The sequence below is a fragment of the Rutidosis leptorrhynchoides genome, chromosome 4 (assembly GCF_046630445.1).
Source record: "Rutidosis leptorrhynchoides isolate AG116_Rl617_1_P2 chromosome 4, CSIRO_AGI_Rlap_v1, whole genome shotgun sequence".
Taxonomy (NCBI): Eukaryota; Viridiplantae; Streptophyta; class Magnoliopsida; order Asterales; family Asteraceae; genus Rutidosis; species Rutidosis leptorrhynchoides.
Window position 1 is genome coordinate 576433424 of NC_092336.1, and position 19802 is coordinate 576453225.

At 34.0% G+C, this 19802-nt stretch overlaps 2 long non-coding RNA genes across 2 annotated transcripts; one reads left to right on the plus strand and one right to left on the minus strand.

The window, feature by feature from the left end:
- Positions 1–8186: 8186 nt before the first annotated feature.
- LOC139845449 (uncharacterized) lies at positions 8187–12397 on the minus strand. The gene is made up of 3 exons (XR_011758318.1): positions 12080–12397; positions 9411–9609; positions 8187–8647 (listed from the first exon to the last, which is right to left on the minus strand). It is a non-coding gene; the product is annotated as an uncharacterized lncRNA (long non-coding RNA).
- A 3565-nt stretch (positions 12398–15962) lies between these two features.
- Positions 15963–19564, plus strand: LOC139845450 (uncharacterized). The gene is made up of 5 exons (XR_011758319.1): positions 15963–16376; positions 17873–18071; positions 18269–18442; positions 18528–18592; positions 19297–19564. It is a non-coding gene; the product is annotated as an uncharacterized lncRNA (long non-coding RNA).
- The last annotated feature ends 238 nt before the right edge of the window (positions 19565–19802 follow it).

Genomic DNA, 19802 nt, shown 5'->3' on the forward strand with positions numbered 1-19802 from the left:
TGTTAAATCAAACCCAAGAATTGCTTGAAAAGGGTTTTATTCGACCGAGTTCCTCGCCATGGGGTGCTCCAGTTTTGTTTGTGAAAAAGAAAGATGGAAGTATGCGGATGTGCATCGATTATCGGGAGTTGAACAAAGTGACGATCAAGAATCGTTATCCATTGCCTCGGATTGACGATTTGTTTGACCAACTCCAAGGTGCAACGTATTTTTCTAAGATTGATTTACAGTCCGGCTATCATCAAGTACGGGTCCGTGAGGAAGACATAGAGAAAACAGCTTTTTGAACGCATTATGGGCATTTTGAGTTCGTAGTTATGCCTTTTGGTCTTACGAATGCACCGGCGGCATTCATGGATCTAATGAACCGAGTGTGCCAACCTATGTTGGACAAGTCGGTAATTGTGTTCATTGACGACATACTTGTTTATTCTAAGAGTATGAAGGAACATGAGCACCATTTGCGCGAAGTATTGAAGATGTTTCGGAAGGATAAGTTGTATGCAAAATTCTCAAATTTGAATTTTGGCTAAGGGAAGTTCAATTCCTTGGCCATATTGTGAATAAAGAAGGTATCCAAGTAGATCCGGGGAAGATTGAGACGGTGAAGAGTTGGGGACGACCGACTACGCCTACGGAAATCTGAAGTTTTCTCGGATTGGCCGGTTATTATCGTCAATTTATCCAAGACTTTTCTAAGATTGCTTCTCCTTTGACGAAGTTGACAAGGAAGAACGTAAGATTCAATTGGGAAAACGAGCAAGAAATTGCTTTTCAATTGTTAAAAGAGAAGTTGTGTCAAGCTCCGGTGTTAGTATTGCCGGAAGGGGTAGAAGACATGACGGTTTATTGTGATGCTTCTTTAAATGGGATCGGGTGTGTTCTAATGCAAAGGGGTAAAGTTATCACTTACGCCTCTCGACAATTAAAGGAACACGAAAAGAGATACCCGAATCATGATCTTGAATTGGCGGCGGTGGTTCATGCGTTGAAAATTTGGTGCCACTACTTGTATGGTGTCAAGTGTACGATTTATTCGGATCATAAAAGTTTGAAACATCTCTTTAATCAACGAGATTTGAATTATCGTCAACGTAGGTGGATGGATATGGTAAAAGATTATGATTGTGAGATACTTTATCATCCGGGTAAGGCGAACATGGTCGCGGATGCGCTAATTCGAAAGAGTCAACATCCGGCGATACGAGTAGGATCGTTAAGCATGATTATTACTAACGATTTTCTTATAAAGCTTGGTGAGGTTCAAATTGAAGCTTTTGTTCACAACAAGCATGAAGAGCGGATTGTGGGGCAAACGGAGTCTATTACTTTAGGCCCGCATGGCTTGTTATCTTTTCAAGGAAGAGTGTGGGTGCCTAAGATGGGTGGTTATCGACAAGTGCTCCTTGATGAAGCACATAAGTCAAAATATTCCATTCATCCGGGTGCGACGAAAATGTACCTTGACTTAAAGAAGGAGTATTGGTGGCCGGGCATGAAACGTGATGTTGTTAAGTATGTTGAACAATGCGTCACATGTTTGCAAGTTAAAGCCGAACACCAAAAGCCGTACGGTAAGTTACAACCATTGAAAGTTCCGAAATGGAAATGGGAGCACAATACCATGGACTTCATTACAAAGTTACCAAAGACGGCGAGAACCCAATATGATACGATTTGGGTGATAGTTGATCGATTGATGATGAGTGCTTTGTTTCTTCCTGTTCCGGAAACGATATCGTCGGAGACTTTTTCCAAGTTGTTTATCAAGGAGGTGATATCGAGACATGGGGTTCCTATATCTATTGTTTCGGATCGAGATACTCGTTTCACGTCTCGGTTTTGGAATAAGTTTCATGAAGATATGGGTACTCAATTGAAAATGAGCACGGCGTATCATCCTCAAATGGACGGTCAAACCGAGCGTACGAACCAAACGTTGGAGGATATGTTAAGGGCTGTGTTATTGATTTCGGCGGTAGTTGGGATGAGCACTTACCATTGGTGGAATTTTAGTACAATAATAGTTACCACACTAGTATTGGAATTCCACCTTATGAGATGCTTTATGGGCGTAGGTGTCGAACTCCTATTTGTTGGGGTGAAGTGGGACAACGAGAAATCGGGAGTACCGATTTGGTCCTAGAGACGAATAGTAAGATTGAAATGATTCGGGCTCGACTTAAGGCGGCGCAAGATAGACAAAAATCGTATGCCGATAAAGGGAGGCGAACGATTGAGTTTCAAGAAGGCGACATGGTGATGCTTAAAGTTTCGCCATGGAAAGGAGTTATTCGCTTTCAAAAGCGAGGAAAGTTAGCTCCTCGATTTATTGGTCCTTTCAAGGTTTTGGAACGTGTCGGTGAGGTTGCTTATAGACTAGAGTTGTTCGAAGAGCTTGCGGGGATTCATTACGTTTCATGTTTCCCATCTCCCTAAGTGTCTTGCGGATGACTCGACTTGGGTGTCGTTAGAGGAGATTACCTTGAACAACAAGTTAGAGTATGTTGAAGAACCGATAGCCATTCTTGATGAGAAGGTTAAAATGTTGCGGAACAAGGAAGTTAGAACTTTCAAAGTGCAATGGCGACATCGAAAAGGTTCCGAGTTTACGTGGGAATTCAAAGAGTTTGTCTTGGTTTATCTTCCGGCTTGTCATGCGGCTTGGATCGCGAGGACGCGCTTCGATTCAAGTGGGGGATAGTTGTAACATCCCGTTTTTCCCGTACATATTTAAAGGTACAAACTTAATTATTAGTACGCTTATAACTTGTGCATTTATATGATTAAAAGACCTAAGTGTTAGTTATTACGTAAATATATATATATATATATATATATACAAATATGTATGTATATATATATGTGTTTAGAATTTATGCATGTATAGGTATATGCATGAGTCCTTGTTGATGTTAAGTCTTGTGAGACTAAAAGATGAAGTTTAGACATGCATAGGAAGCGTGAACAAAGTGTACAAGTTGAATAAATCATTTAGTTGTGTAAGTTGTCGAATGGCTCAGTTGAAGACAATTGTCGCGCCGCGACATTGAACTCAAACCAGAGTCAGGAGGCATGATAAGAAGGGTCGAGTTTTCCTTTATATGTCGCGCCGCGAAGAAGATGGCCGCGCCGCGACCAATAACTAGAATCTGAGTCAGGAATGATTTACGAAAGCTCATAAAATACGTTAATTGTCGCACCGCGATAATTGGGGCCGCGCCGCGACCCACTGGGTGAACTGGTTCCAGATTTTGTTTTTAAAATAAGTGGTTCAAGGGCAAAATCATCTTTTCGCGTATAGATCTGATGGAGACTTTAAGTCTCAGCCACTTATCCTCTTTTATTCATTTATTTTTCATTTTCTTTCTCTAATTTCTCTCAAAACTTAAAAACCCATTTGATTTCAAGTGAGATTTGAGAGTGGAGATTTGTGAATCAAACCTTGGAGCAAGAATTAAAGTTGTTCTCCTGGTTCTTAGCTACAAGAGGATAGTGTTGGTAAGTCCTAACTCTATGTTTTGAGTTTTAATTGGTTAATGGCTAGGGTTTTGGTTACTAGAGACTTGTATGACCCAATTAGGGGTAATATGGGTGGATTTGGGTTATGTTGATGAAAGGAAACCCTAAATAGCTATAATCTAGGGTTTGGTCTTATGATTTGAGATTTAAAGTGTTAAATAGCGTTTTTAGTCACTAATACACTTGTAATTGAAGGAAAAATTGTTAATGGGTAAGTTTGACTCGATTGTGAGTCTAAGTATTTATAATGGGTCAAATGAGTACTAGTTGACCTAATTAGGTGAAATGGGTATAAAATACCCCAAGTTTGTGTTAGTTGAAGTTAGTAGACTTTAATTCACTAGCTATAGTGATTAAAGTTGAGTCATGACCATTTATGGGCGGTTTTGGTGTAGTTGAGCCATTTAATGCGAATTGAGTCATTAAATGCTCAAGAGTGAGTAGTGTGGTTAATTCCACTAGTTGTGTATTGAATGTGTACTTATGTATTAGGTACTTTGCTCGAAGCATACGGAAGCATTAAATCATCACCGAAGTGTTAAGGTGAGTGGAATAATTATATGCGTGCATATACGATGTATTTATTTGTGTAGAATGAGTTGTGAAGTGTCGATGTGTTAAGACACCACTTCTCACATGGTGAGCGAAGTGTCGATGTGTTAAGACGCCACTCAGGAGTGAAGCATCGATGTGTTAAGATGCCACTTCGAGAGATGTAACGAGTGAAGTGTCGATGTGCTAAGACACCACTCGGGGTGAAGTGTCGAAGTGTTAAGGCACCACCCGGGGTGAAGTATCGAAGTGTTAAGATGCCACCCGAGGGGTTAGTGTACGAAGTGTTAAGTGCACTAATGGTTGTTATGAACTCCGACGGTCCTTTAAATACCGTTCCCTCGTTCGATTGGTTAACCATGGTTGTGTGTGGATTGTAGCATATTATATTATTTGTACTATATGCTATTGTTATGCTAGCTCGTATGGTGGAAGGTTTAGTATTATACTTGTGATGGTATGATTATTTATATTGCTAGCATGTATGCGGTAAATGCGTAAGTGATTGCAAGTAAGTAGGTTGTATATGTAATCGTATAATTGTTGCACTCACTAAGCTTTTAGCTTACCCTTCTCGTTGTTTATCTTTTTAGATACAGGTGCGGATAAGGGAAAAGGGGTTGTTGGGCACTAGGTGTCTTTTGATGATGTTTCGTTGGAGCTTTTGGAAGTTGGCCTAACGTTTTGGGTAGTTTAGTCCCAAACCATGCTCGAAGCGTCGTTTGGATTATAAACTATCATTTGTAGTGGGTCGAACTTGTATCACATTTGTTAATGGCCTCGTGCCTTTTGTAAAACATTAAACTTGTAGTATATTCTAATGGAACGTGTGGTTTGGTTACATATTTAAATGGCGCGTAAATGTGTAAAAAAAAAAATTATCGTATGGAATACGGGTTGGGTTGTTTCATTGTCTGCTTGATCTTCTAGGGTTACCCTCTTCTTGATTGACTTGGGTCACTTGATTGTTTTCAGTTAAAGAATTGCCCTCAGAGGGAATAGGTTCATTCTCTAATGTTGTAGTGGTATCCAGGCTGCCATATGGAGAACCATGATACCATGAATCACTACCACTACCCTCACTATCTATTGGGTCTCCATCTTTATGATTGGTACTTATGGGAGCATTTGGGGTGTCAAAAACATCAAAAAAAAGTTTAAGGAATTTAACTCAGAACTTGTGCAAACATCATTTTCAGAAAACGTTTCATTTTTAAAAGGGAAAACAGTTTCATAAAACTTAACATCTCTGGAGAAGATAAGGGTTTCATTGTCCAAACTAAATAATTTATAACCCTTTTTAAAATTAGAATAACCTAAAAACAAACACCTTTCAGATCTTTTTCCAGATTTATCATTTTGATTTAAAATGGAGGCATAACACATACATCAAAATGCTCGTAAGTGAGAGAGACTAGGAGAACGTTTAAAAATCATTTCAAAGGGAGATTTTCCAGATAGCACAGAAGAGGGTAACCTGTTGATTAAGTAGACATCAGTTAAAATACTTTCAGACCAAAATCTTAAAGGCGGATTAGCTTATAAAAGCAGAGATCTGGCAACATTTAGCAGATGTATGTGCTTCCTCTCAGGAATTCCATTCTACCGAGGAGTGTAAGCACAACTTGTCTGATGAATGATCCCATTTTTTGTTACAAAATGCATTAAATTTATGATTTATGAACTCAGTTTCATTGTCACTTCTAATGGATTTGACCTTTTTATTAAATTGATTCTCAATAAGGTTATAAAAGGTTCTAAAGTTTTCAAACACCTCATCTTTAGACTTGATAAGGTAAACCTAAACAGCCCTGGTATAGTCATCAACAATGGTCAAAAGAATCTATAACCTTCTCTACTAGTGATTTTATAAGGCCCCCACAAGTCTAAATGAACAAGCTCAACAAGTTCATTAGACTTGTGATCACTTAAGGAAAAATGTTCCTTGGTTTATTTGGCCTTATGACATGTGTCACAGGCTAGGTCAGCATATTGATTTTTTACATTAAGTTTATCTTTTAAAACATTTAACACTTAGGGTGTTCAAGTCTACTATGCCATAATGAATAAGACACATAACACTTATTCACACAGTTTAAGTCATTACCTAACTCAGAATCAAAAATGTAAAGACCATTAATCATACTACCAGTCCCTACCATCTTATTTTTCAACAAATTCTGAATATAGCACCTTTCATCATTAAATCCAACAAACAAATTTTTTTAGACAGCTTATGCACAGAAATAAGATTCACACAGTACCCTGGAACAACCAACACATTTTTTAAAGTAATGTTATTAGTCAATTGAAAATCACACACTTTGATAATTAGGGCAACAGTACTAATGGGATGTCAACTGTCATGCCAAGTTTTGACACATCAACAATATGTTTTAAAAATTTTGAAGATCAAGTCATGTGTTGTGATGCTCCACAATCAATGATCCATCCAAGATCATCATTTAGTTTACTTTTAGTGGCATTACTTTTGAAAAAAGTTTTGAAACCATCATTAAATTTAAGACTGAAATTAAAAAATGTACATGCAACATTAGCTTGCACATTTCCAGATCTAGACTTATTATTAATTAACTCCATCAACTTCATCATTTACTCATTAACTAGTTATTAATGTACAACCAGTTTATGCATCAAATTAGTTATGAAATAGCTTAATGTACAACTAATTTATGAATCAAATTAGTTATTAACGATAGCTTCTAGGGCTGTTACTAGAATACCTTTTAATTTAATTTTAATATCTACATATATTTAATTGGTGCCAAACTAATTATGTACACTGATTTACATAACACTAGCTTAAGACCCGCAAGATTTGCGGATTTCGGCAATAAATATTGCATATATAATATATTATTATTTTGAGCACATAAATGAAATCGATAAAAAATTGTGTATAAGAATCAAAGAAAGGCAAAGTATGAAGTTGAACAAATCGTAGATATATATTAAGTATTAAAAAAGATGGAATATAATTAATGTTCAAATGGTTAATAAAAAAAGTAATTGACAATTTCACGTCGAATACTTAGTTGCAGTCTATATAAATTAAGTATTTCAAAAAGACAGAATATAATTAAAGTTCACACTGTTAATAAAAATATAATTGATGACTCCACATCGAATATTTAGTTACACTAAGAGTTTTTGATAATAGATCATTATCATTTAGCTAAATATATTTCTCTAACGAGTTTCTCATAGACTACTTAATGCAACCAAATCGTTTGAAGTAATCATTTAGTGTCAAACACAAGCTGTAATTTCATACTTTTCCAGGAGTTAGCTTCAATTTAAAAGCAGTAAAAGAAATAAGGATCATATACATAAACATAATCATAGTCTCGTTGGTACTAAAAACATAAATGTACATGCTTTAATAAATACTCCATAGAATATACCCGTATATAGTCACACACTCCCATTGTTGTGAAAACATTCAGTATGGTGATCACTACAGAGTAACAAATTAAACAAAAATAACATGTAAAAGTTATGAACCAATAATATGTCATCAAATTACTACATTTCAATCAACCAAAATTGGGTTTAATAATAATCCTCCATTTTGGAAACCATGGTTAACCTTCAGTCCATGGCTAGATCCTTAACCATTGATTTTGCAGGATGATACATATTTTATGAATTAATTATTTGATTCCTTATCTATGTATGTATAATTCTCTTTCAACTTTTTCAAAACTAATTTAAGTAGTTTTTGAATTCCCAAATCAAATCGGATTCAATACACGAAATTTTTTATTTTTAGCATAAACAAATGAGTACCATATGCATTTCATGGAAAACAAATCAATTTTCCTAATTGAACTGAGTGATCACTACTCATGTAATTGCAATATTGCAATAAAGGAACCAAATGTTGATGTATTGATGTGTATCCTTAATGTAACTAAAGCTGCCCAAATGTGACCCGTGAAAATCCATGAAGTAGAAGAAGAGGTCACGTCTTTTAGATTATATCATATTTATTTTTGCCTCAAGAAGAGAACACGGCTGAACATCGCCGGTTTCAATGGCCTTAATCCAAGCAACAACTTCGCAATAAGATGAAGCCTACAACGGTACATTTGAGTCCAAATTTTAATATGATAAAGCATTGAAAACCTTAATGGAAGACTAATATGTGATCTAACTATTCCCCAGCACTTTTAGATATTATATAAATATAACCGAACAAAGAGAATCAATAAAGATAATTAATACAAATCATGAATTTGCAAAAGTAAAAGGGTAACAACATAAATATAAAATGAATCCAATAAGAATGCAATCGAAAATGTACCTGCAGTTGTCTATCTAAACTTCAATTGATTGCTTTACATTATTTACTTCTATTTGACCAACCAAATTCATAATAAATAAACAATCTATTGTACAAAGTGTAAACTAATATATCAATGTTTACTGCAAAAGTAATAAAAACTCGGGATGAGAGAAGGGATTAGTACCTCAATCCACACAGTCACCATTTTCAAGTTGAAAATGGCAAGTTGAGGCCACGGATAGTAATAGTAATTCAATAAACCACCTGGCAACAAAGATAAATGATAGCAATAATACTAAAAAAAGAGGATAAATGATAGCAACAATACTTTCATAAAAATTGAAAAAACCTAATCCATATAAAGATTTAAATGCTTCAGATAGGTCAAGTTTGTTATACTATTTGTCAATTTTATGTAGTTTCAAGTTTTTATTACCTAATTGTGATCTTTTAAACTTTCATTAGCATTGATAACATCCACCAATACACATATATATATATATATATATATATATATATATATATATATATATATATATATATATATATATATATATACATATACATCTATGATTAAACAATTTTCACAAATAGAAACCCATAAAGTAATTTTCACTTCGAAAACTAACGTTATAATTCAAGTGTCAAGAGACTATTATAAAATAAAACATGTTTAAAGTGAAGGGTGTAAAGTACCAGATATTTCTAATCATATTTACCACCAAAGTTAGTAATGATCAACCACAAATTAGACACACACAACCCATTTCAACTCTTGCAAAAGTTACCCGTTTTTACTCTTATTCAATGTGTGACCCGCCCAATTTGCCACATTCAACAAATTAACAACGATAATTTCATGGTTAAACAATACTAACCAAAACACAATACTTTAACCACATAGTGCTTGGCATTCACAATTTTTTTTACAATATTAACTTAACATTCAGTTATGTAAAACTATTTTGTGTTAAAAATATCAAGTATATAGAAAAATTTATACACAAACAGAAGGAGAATATATTACCTGTATTGAATCCTGTAGTGCATTCATTTGATTTATCTCGATTGTCTATTCAACCCACAAACAGCAGCAGTCGTAAAATACATTAAAAAGAAGATGGATATTATAGTAAGATTCATTTAGATTACAATAATGCCACGTGTTGGTCCAGGATCTTTTTCTCAGTTGAGGCAAATGAATAGTTAGAGTATTACACCATTACCTGTCACAAGACATCCCAAGTGTAAGACCCTAATATTTATTAAACAGAGATGTATATAGAGTACATGAAGTGTGGGGGGCATTGTGTAAATAAACTGAGGTCAGAGACTGATCAGAGCAATGTGCGCTCAGCGCACACTTAAGGGTGCGCGTGGCGCACTTCCACTGTAGCCGAGTTCTGCTTCTTTTAATTAGATATTTTGAAGGGCTCTTTGGTAATTTCACTTATGAACGAGTTTAAGACCAGTAGATCAGATCTTGGGGTATCATTTACTCCATTTTCAACAACCTCACCCTTTCCACTTCAATTTTAGAGAGAGAGATTCTTAGTGTGAGAAAGCTCAAGTAAAGGAAGAAGGAGCTAGTTTCGGGTCTTAGCTCGAGTTATAATGTTGTTTATCTCCTCTCTAGCTACGTTTTGGTTATAGTGGTATGTTCTAACTTTGATTTCCTTACTTTGATTTATGTATGGGTTAGGGTTTGGGTAAATGAAGAACATAAAACCCATATTTGGTGATTTTGGGTGTTTTTGGGTAAGATTGAGTCACGAAGACTCAAGGATGACTAACCTAGGGTTTTGAAATGTCTAATTGTGCATATGGGTCTTAAATGTTAGTAAATCACTAGCACGCTTAGTGGTTAAAGTGAATGGGTGTATATGGGTATGATAGTGACCCGAATGAGTGTGTTAACCTTGAAACAGGTCAAATGAGTCCTTGATGACCTAAGTGGGTTAATGGGTGCGAAAATGAGATAACCTTGTGATTAAAGGTGTATTAAGACCATAATCAAATTGTTGGTAAGGGTTTGACATAATCCCGACCTAGTGTTAGAATGAATGGTGCAAATGGGTCACATTTGCACTAGGGGCCAAGTGGCACTTAGATGACGAATAAGTTGGTTGACCAACTTGAATGAATGATTGATATATGTGCATAATGTAATAGGTACGTTACCTTGAAGTTGCGAGCTTGATTTATCAATTCACCGAAGGCGTAAGGTGAGTGGAATAATTATGCGTGTGCATATATAATGTATTTATTTGTGTAGTATGAATGTGGAATTGTCGCGGTGTTCAAAACACCACATTCTAAGTAACGAGTGGTATTGTCGTGGTGTTTAAGACACCACATTATCATGGGAGTGGAATTGTCGCGGTGTTTAAGACACCACATTGTCATGGGAGTGGAATTGTCGCGGTGTTCAAGACACCACTCATTGTTTTGATTGACATGTGGAATCATCGCGGTGTTCAAGACGCCACATTTTCATGGGAGTGAGTTAGTCGCGGTGTTCAAGACATCACCCGGTGGATTAGTGATTACGCGATGTTTAAGTAACACTAATGGATGTTATGAACTCCGACGGTCTTTTCCGAGTACCGTTCCCTAGTATGATTGGTTAACCATGGTTGTGTGAATTTTTGTATTAGCATATTTAATTGTGAACTATATGCTATTGGTGTCGCTAGCGTATTGCGAATTGCGGTTATTGGTTTGTGCATCATGGTTGCATAGTTGTCGAATTGCTAGCTTGTATGCGGTATTGTGTAAGTGATTGCAAGTAAGTAGGTTATATATGTATATGTATATGTATAATTATTGCATTCACTAAGCTTTGCTTACCCTCTCGTTGTTTACCTTTTTTTTATAGGCTCGGGCGTTGACAAGGGTAAGGGCGTTCGATTGGATTAGAGATCCCGCTTTGTTTTGATAGGGCACGCTTTTAGATGTGTTAGCTTTTGAATTTTGACCGAGAGTTGGGTAGTTTAAGCCCCAAACATCATGCTCTAGTGTCGTTTGGAATTTAAACTAATTCGGTTGGAACTTATATAATTTTGTACGAAACTCGTATTACGGCATATGTGGGCCCGATTTCGTAAAATTTATTTTATTATTGAATCGTGTGAGTTTTAGCTATTATATCATGTTGTGAAAAGCGTTTCGTCTAAATATGTCGGGAAGTGTGAGATCTTTATTTGAAAATTGACAAATCCGGACAGAACTGAAATGGGCTTGTGCGCGCCGCGCACCCTAGAGTGCTGCGCGCCGCGCACCTATTCTGAATAATTTTTTTTTATTACGCGTATTCGATTGTATATTGGGTTGGGTTGTTACACCAAGTTCCCAACAGTTACACCATTACCTATCACTAACATATTACTAATGCCAAAGAAAAACTTATTACAACTGTTGCTATGACTAACACTAAATACTGGAATCTATTAATCATAGCTTCGACATGATTAATCAACCTTATAAACTAAATAAAATGAATATAATCAACCTTATAAAATACCCATTTTGGTAAGCATGATTTAGATTCAAATCATATATATCAAATCAAACTCAGCTTTAAACCAAAATGCTAATCTCGGGTTTAAATGTAATTTGCAAATAGCATATAACACATCCACTTTTATCAATATAAAAGCTTATAAATATTGTAGTAAAAATCATGTAAAACCTTACCTCTCGATTGATAATTTAGAATGGAAACGATCGCAATGAATACGAACACTACTCGATTGTTAATTTCGAATGTATACGAACGATTGATGTCATCGAATGGAAAGTAACGCAAATGATATCGTCTCTAGTAGGCTTTTAGTCAATTTAGGGTTAAAGAAAGGGTTAACAATCATAACTGCCAATTTTCCTAAGGGATAACTAAGCGTGTTTGATGTAGGCTTCTCGATGAATGGCGACGAATTTAGTGGAAAATGTAGGGTTCTATGGTTTGTATGTGTGTCGTAACTGAAAGGGATTTTGGTGACCCCTGATTGTGTTATTTCTCCCGTATGTTTATAATTAAAGGGTAATTAGGGTAGTTTAAAGCCTAAATGTGAGTTATTGCTAAATAATTATAATTGACGGTTAGATGATAGGGGTAGTATGTGTCTTTTAAGTGATCCAATGGTTGTAATTAAAGAAAACTTTTTTAGATATCTCAATTAAGGTTTTCTTTTAATGTATGGTGTAGATGTAGATGTAAATGTAGATGTAGATGTAGATGTAGATGTGTTTGACACAAGAGCTTATGGGAGCTTATGAGAGCTTATGAGAGCTTGAGCTTATGATTTTAATAAGCTTCAAGTAATAAGCTTTGTTTGGTAGACATAAAAAGTAGAGCTTATGAAAATCATAAGCTCTAGAAAAATAAGCTATTTCTAGTAGCTTATGAAAAAAAGTAAAGCTTATGAACTGAAAAATAAGCTCCAGCTAGTTTACCAAACACTTATAAAAAATAATAAGCTCCAGTTACCATAAGCTCCAGCTCCAGCTCTAGCCCATAAGCTCCAGCTCCAGCTATAAACTCCAGCTTTAGCTAGTTTCATCCAAACACACCGGTAGATTTATATTTGTTAAGTTAATTAGATATGAAATTTGCAAGGGGAAAATAAAGTGAAGAATTTTTTATTTTTTATATTTAAAACAACAACATTCACATTTATTTTTTATTCACGATTTATGATAAAACTCGAACTCATAATTTAAGGTTAATGAAACTTTTGTATACCATTGAACAAGAAGCATTTGGTAAATAATGTGAAATTTTTTTTCCTTTAGCCAACAAAAAGGAACATTTGCTTAACACTTGAATCAAGTAAACCATCGTTCGTCTTATTTTGACTTTCAATAATAAGAGAAATTCAATAAATATATGCATGTACGATAATGAGTTTTTATAGAAAGTCTATTCTATCCTAACGAATAGTATTAATATATATTAAGCAACGTTGAAAACCGAATCAAACGACTCAGATTAATAACACAAACGGTATATATGAATTTGGATCTGTTTGAGCAATTTTTTTTGTTTATGTAACTAAATGTAACACTGCAAAACCCGATTAGTACCTCAGTATAATTTCGCTGAAATATAATATAATAAATACACCACTCAGGCTTGCCTGAGTGGCCACCGAATTGCCCAATGAAGCATACCACCCGGGTTCAATCCTTGGCTATGCCAAATTTTTCAAAAAGGGAGTGTGACAAGAAGGTGCGCATAATGCGCAATTCACCTGGTACCAGGTCTCTCGCTCGGGGGGCTTGATTACCCGAGGTTTTACCTTCTATGGGAGAGCCAATGTGTTCGTTCGTATGAGGGTTTTCTTGCTTACAAAAAACAAAAATATATAATAAATACAGTAAGATACTAGTATTAAACAACTTTATTTGTGCTCTAGTTAAAATTTGTGGAAATTATACATACCCTTACTGTTTGAAATCGTGATTATCAATTCAATACCAATATGACAATATTAACCCTTATTATTTATTTATTATATACCTATATCTAAAATGCAACGGCCAAATGAATAGTACTATTCATTTTCTCACTTTTCGCAAACTTAACCCCCAAACTTTTATTAAAATACAAATCGCACCCCCACTTTATACGTATATTTTTTCCCAAATTTCACAAACGTAACCCCCTAACTTTTATTAAAATACAAATCGAACCCCCACTTTACTAACTTTTTTTTTTCTACTAATATTCAATTTTCAACAACTTAACCCCCTAACTTTTATTAAAATAGAAATCGAACTCCCACTTTATACGTATATTTTTTTCAAATTTCACAAACTTAACCCCCTAACTTTTATTAAAATACAAATCGAACCCCCACTTTACTAACTTTTTTTTTTAAATAAAACCCGAACGCTAAAAGAAGCAACTTTCACAAAAGGAACAACCCTTCGAAAAAAATTCTTTTTTACAAAATAGATCAAGACTTTTTTTTTAACTCGCATTCAAAACGGAGCTCCCGGCGCGAAGCGAGGGCTCCACATCTAGTTACTTCTATGTAGTACTCCGTATTTGTTTTGTCATCCACTGTGTTGTACTATAAGTTGTAGTTTAAAAAATAAAATGGGATTTAATTATAATAATAAATTAATAATAGTTCTAAAAACTCAATGGAGTTCCAGGTGTAATGAGTTACGAGAAATTCATTTTTTTCCTTTATGTATTAGATTTATCACTATATAATAAATAATAATTTATTTATATAATAACTCTATTCCATGTCTATTTTAGTCATTTTGTCAATTTAATATCAAATAATCTGATTTTCACAAACACCAAAATATTTGATTATCTGATTATTGCGATATCAAACAGCATAATCAAATCCAAGCACAATTCATCTACAACACGTTTTGCTACCGCTGATTATTTGATTATCATTATTTAAAACGCATAATCAATTTTCAAAACGCATATCCAAACACCCCCTTAAGTGCATGTAATGGATTTGAATTTAACACATTGAGCTGTATTTGAATTTAGATTAGATTAGATATATGCTAGATGAAAAACTAGATGTAAACATAAAGAAAATGATAAGTTTAAAATAATATTTTTGTGGTGTACTTGGTATCCCCCCATTTTACCATTTGATCATCTCACAACGACTATCCACTTTACAAGTAGTCCGAAGTCGTAGTGGATGAAACTCGTGGGCACAAAGGTGTATACATTTTTGCCCATAAGATTTGACCTTGGAGGCAGAGACGGAGTCAGGATTTAAAAATATGGATGGCTTATTCAATAATTATAAATTAACGTAAGCACATGAAGTACTATTATTATAAGTTGAAAGAACAACAAAAACAATTTTAATTATAAGAAATATCCATTTAAAATACGTATTACTTCACCAAAGCTAATCTTTAAGTAACTAGAAAAATTTCTACATATGACGAGTTATTTTCTCACTACGGATTGAGTCAAAATAATTGCAATTAGTTAAAGCACCGTTAATAAGTTAAATATTGAATTGATAAGCATGTTCTCACCCCGTCCCGAATTAATTGTCCAGTATTCCTTTTTGGGACGTCCCAGATTAATTGTCCACTTCCAAATATGAAAAGTAAATTTGATAAAGTTTACAATATTGTCCCTAATGAATTAATTAAATTACAAAGGTGAGAGGGATTTCTAATTAATTTGTTGAGGGTAAAACAGTAAAGTAAGAAAAAAGTACAAAAAAGTACAGTGTGATAATGACATTTCTTAAACTGTGTGTTTTTTGTCTGGGGACAATTAATCTGGGACGGAGGGAGTATATGAAAAAGTAGTTTATAAAAATAATAATAATAATAAAAAAAAAAAAACTTTACCTTGTACATTTGAAGTTGGGTACGTCTATAGTGTTTCATTTACAATTCTTACAATTCATGAATAAATGTATCAATGTTAACTTTTGGCTTGAAAATTAAGAAATTGTCAATTTAATTCATGATTCGACTTAAGATCATATTATAAATAAATTACTTGAATAAAGAATGTTAACTAAATAACAATATAATAATTATAATTATATTATATTATACTACACACTAAATATGGACACAACCCAACAACCATATTCCGCCACATCACCACCTTCGCTACAGTATAACACTACCGGCAAGGTTATTTTTGTCTTTTTACACCCTAAAAACCACCGCTTCATCATCCCCGCCTAACTTTTACTGCTCCCTCCTGCTCCTCCCTTCTCTCTCTGTTCTTAAGAAAAATCAAATCCGGTTCACCAAATTCGTTGGATTTTACGGGACAATCATCATTTGATTCGAGGGTTTACTTTCCTGGCGGTGGCGACGGTAACCCACCCGCTTTATCATCGCAACCTATCTAGGGTTTTTAATTTTCTAGGTTTAATAGTGCGAAGTGGCTGGCGGATTAAGCTTTATACATATGATTTCATCTTCATCTATACATATACAAGCTTCTGGAGTTTCAAGCAGTTAGTGAAAGGTTAGGTTTTTGTTCGCTCATATCGCAATTGCATTTATCTGTTTGCATGATTATGAATCGATAAATAGGTACGAAACGATACCCTATGCTGATATTTGCATGATTAGTGTAAAAATACATACCTTTTCTTTGTATCCTGAATCCCCAATTCAATTTCTTTTTCTTAAAACGTATCTTGAAAAATCCTAATAATCACGGTTTGGTAAAGGTTGTCTCTTCATTACTCCAAACAATCAGTATTTGTTTAGCAATATTGTTGAGTAAATTACAGCACCTTTTTATTTGTTTATTTTTTTTATATGTGATATAATTAGCAAAACAAAATACAAAATCGATGGTTTATGAACACTGACAGGAATGAGAATCACAGATTGTTGAAACTTCTATTAACTTTGGGGCTTATTAGAAAACGAAAATTACAATATGTATTTAGCGTTTTGCAAAATTTGATATAAAAGGGATGAACTGGTGAAAATTTGCACGTGTTTGTTTTGTTTGTCAATGTTTTGTTTTAGGATTCCACAATACCCCTGTCCTCCTCACATCATTAGTTATCATATCTGTCTCCCTCCCTTTTGTTTCAGAATCCTTTGTTAAATTATACTGTAATTAATGCATATTACAGTTTGTATGATTTCTAAGGTTTTAGATGGTTCTTAATGGCATATGCAGTCTTTGAATTGAGTTGCATATATGATATCATCGCTATAAGGATCTATAACCATGAAAGTCGTGGCTAAAATTTGTTATTTTATCACAACCAAAAGAGATAGCCTAGAGACCATAGTGACAATCTAAATTGCAGCATGTACTTAGTGCAAAACAGCTGATCGCTGTAGCTGGAGAATAGCTCATTGCGCAAGTTGCAGAGAAGCCATTGCATATCTATTTTTGTCTAACCTTAGATTGCTTTTTGTGTATAAAAACCCGGGGTTTACATACAATTAGTCTTTAAAATTTATTTCTTATTTTGTTATTGTATCCACTTTTCAAGTTCGATTTTCTTAAATTTAATCATTATAGTCGTTGAGTGTTGTCCTTAGGCTGCTGTTATGTGTGACAAAGGGGTTTGTTGCAGGTTGGATGACGGCTGATTTGCATTATGATTTCTTTTAACTATACTATGTTTTATGACTTGATTATCACAATATCATTGGTTAATTTTCACATTGGTATTGTTTTGAGCAAAATATCACTGCTATTTATTGTCTGCAATATATGTTATTAAGTGATATGATGACAATAATGGGGTAGTGAAAAATAGGGTGTTCATTTAGTGTGTGTTTACGTTTGCTTATGAAAGATGGGAAATATGGTGTTTGTTTAGTTAACTCATAATATTAAGTATTTTCTAATCCAGAATATTAACGATTAAATTTGTGTTGTTGATCATGTTTATATGAATCTTTGTCACTTTGTTGGAGTGTATTTGTGTTAATTATATATTCTTTTTTCAATTTTTGTGACTGTTCAGTTGGATGTTGTTGACGGTGCAGGTGACGTTGATGGTTGTAACGATAGTGGCTATGATGATTGGTATTATTTAAGGGACATTGAAGACCTGACCCGTCTCTTGGCGTGGCAACACCGGACAACATGTAATTCATGCAAGTGTTAGTGTTTGCAGCCATGGTGGGTTTTGAATCCTCTTTTGTCCTGAATCCTCAATTACAAGTCTGAGCCAAATGACAACAGGTCAGTACATATTATTTTCTTTGTTTCACCATAATGTGATATTGTAAAAAACTTTGATTCTCTATTGGAACTATCATTATGTTTTGGGTGGTTGACTACTGTAGGATCATTATCTAAAATGAAAATGTTTAATAAACAAAATGAAATGGGACTAACAAAATGAAATGGGTCTAATGTGTCAACAATTTTGTTTTCAGGATTTGAAAGAAAATGCATGCTGAGCTACTTTATGTATCTTACCTAATCATACTTTTGAATTATACGCATTTGAATTGCATTGTTTCCGGTATGTTTTCAATAATACGCTTTAGATTATTCTTTGATGAAACATAACAGGTTTTAGGAAATCTCACCTTTTGACGCCACGCCCGGTATGGTTCGTTTATTAATCTATTTTTGTGTGATAAGTTTAGATGTCATTAATGTACATTTTAATATTTTTGTATGTTGTATCAGCTGACTACTCGATCCTAAGTTTGATGGGTGCTACCGAGTTAAGGACTACAACTTCAATTTTCGGTGTAAGTAATTACTAAAAAGATACATATTATATATTTCAAGCCTTTATTATTGGTCTCTACTACTATTTTTATATATCTTATATGTATTTTATATGTTAATCTTAATTTTGGTTGTTCTTTGTCCATTTAGATTGAGATAATACTCAAAGTTCTCGAATATGAAAATCATTAGCTGCTACCTCCATTATTGAATATGTTGTGATGCCAGTCTTAGAATACAAGATGACTTTTTTACCTTTAAGAATTTATCAAGGGAACTTTTGTATCTAAAGGTCTGATTTTCGGTTATATATAATCTACAATTTTCAGTAAACTCCGATCTCTTTTCAGTAATTATATGACTTATTTATCTTTAGGATTATAATCTACATTTTCATTAATTTATATAATCTGCATTGTTAAAAAGAAATGCAAGATATTACTATACGTTTTTACCTTTAGGAATCTATGAAGATGACTTTTGTATTAGCTACCCACATATAATGTTTTAGCCTATAAAATGGATATTGTCTATGATTATAAAAATGTGTGAAACTAAAATTTGATGTTACAGTTTGTGTTGCACTTTTTTGAAATCGTCGTTACCAATTTTGCATTTTTTCCCTCACATTGTTTAACCCGGACCAGTTGAACTCTGCTGTTACTTTTAGGTCTTCGTTTAGATAATACATTTTGTTTGTTTGTGTTGAACTCTGCTGTTACAGTTTGTATAAGATTCAATTCTAATTGCTTCTTAAGGACTGAAGGTTATTAATCTCGATGGAGAGACAGAAGAAGCTGAAGTCGAAGCTCAAAGAGGTGCATTTGGTGCATTGGATAAAGGTTCTCTTCCGTATATGTAAACAAGATATGTGGGTTCTATATAAACCAATTTTTGTATAAACTAGCTTTTGTATATGTAAACAGTATATGCATCTTTTATAAATAGTTGCTGTGAAAACCATCAACTCTAACAAGAAGTTGAAATAAACGAAAAAACGCAGCGAAGCGCGTTGGGCTAATCTCTAGTTAAAAGACTAATAACCTGGTTAGAGTTTACAGATTATAATTTACGGTTTAAATTTTTATTAAAATAAAAAGTAAAGAGGAACAAGAAAATAACAAAAATATCAGTTAGAAATTTTATTACATTAATAAATTAACAAATAGACCACCGAACTATTGGTTGAGTGGTAAAAAGCCTAAGTTGGTTGTGGGTCTGTATCCTTAA